The following is a 1552-nucleotide window of genomic DNA, read 5'->3' on the forward strand; positions in this document are numbered from 1 at the left end:
CGCTGCGGCGGCCCCCTGCCGCCCCCCGATTCCATCTGACGGCTCAGGTCTGCTGCCACAGAGCAGTGTTTATTCAGCGCGTAAACAAAAGTGAAAGGAATTAAGCGGGCAGATCCGATAGCCCAAGGAAACATTTCGGGCTCTTCAGCGTGGAGTTACCACGCTCTTAGAAAAGAGGACGTTCCTACGACGGAAAGCAGGCAGTAAGTTTTGTAGCCGTGCATTTCTAAACATCGTCGATGCTTTCCGTGTTGGTTCTGCTAAGGGCAAAGTGCTCTTTCATAACATTCGATCGCTGCTTTATTTTCGTCTGTCCACAACACTTTCTCTGTCTGCATGACAGTATGGTACACCTAGCACAGACATTTACAAACTCAAAAAGTCAGCTTCTACGTAAAGTTTTCATCAAAACTTCAGGAACAACACGTAGACACAGCACTCCACTCGAATATGCACAAGTTTCACGTATCTGTTGGTGGTGCAGGGACCAAGAAGTGCAACAAAGAGTAAAAAGGGCAAAAGTACTGCCCTTACTCTCTAGGGCGCTGAAATAATTCTTCAGTTCATCCTGCAGTGCAAGGGCCACTGCCCTAAAAAACTGCAGGGCTGTACCCCACTAACCCCCTGCTTGCCCTTTACCTCCTCTGCCCTTACACCTCCTACAAAGAAAAGAAGAATAAAAACGTACATTGCGTGAGGTTCTGAACTTTGGTGAGGGAACTGCTGTCTCACACATCCAAGTCGGACACAAAAACTTTTCCCTCAGACCCACCTGGTCATTCCCAACCAGGAGACACAGAGCTCCACGCTGGAATAGTCATGAGCAAAAGTACAGAAAATGCTGGACCCAGGAGCTGGAGACAGACGGCCTGGCCCAAGGAAAGTGCGTTACCCAGGTATGGAAAACAAGTTGTGGGTGAGAGACTGACTCGATTGGTTTACTTCTTGCTAACCCAGTCCAGAAACAGAAATTCAGGAGCAGTCCAAACTCTGCAGCTTTCACCAGGGGCTGGAGCCAGGGGGAGTGCGAACTCACAAGGAGAAAGCCCAAGTGTGCTGGCTTCACTTTGTTGCCTGACTTCCACCACAGAGCCGCCGCCAATCCGTCCCCACCCACCCCCATCCCTCCGAGATCGGGATGCTGAGACCTAGAGATGAAAAGCCTCCAGATACCCATAGGTGGGCAAGTGTTAAAGCATGCGAAAGAGGATGCCTGAGACAGGAATGGCAACGTGCATGGAAGTCGGCTTTGTCCCCACAGTTATCAGCTCCGCATTTTAACCCATCTCTCCTTGCCAGACAGCTTGCTGGCCAAGAAAGGGACCGCGTGGACCTGGGCTGCACAAAGAGCGGACCGCACGGAGTCACGGCAGCATCTGCTGGCGGTCCTCGCCTCGCCCTCGGGGGGCTCGGGGATACAAACGAGCGAGGAGGTGAGGGTGCGAGACGGGGCTGCGCAGCGGGAGCTTAATTCCACCCCGCAGGGCGGACCGCGTTCCCCTCGGCAGCGACTGAAACACCGCGAGCGGAGCACCGCTCGTTCCGCCGCAGC

This window comes from Meleagris gallopavo, chromosome 10 (assembly GCF_000146605.3).
Source record: "Meleagris gallopavo isolate NT-WF06-2002-E0010 breed Aviagen turkey brand Nicholas breeding stock chromosome 10, Turkey_5.1, whole genome shotgun sequence".
In the NCBI taxonomy this organism is placed as follows: domain Eukaryota; kingdom Metazoa; phylum Chordata; class Aves; order Galliformes; family Phasianidae; genus Meleagris; species Meleagris gallopavo.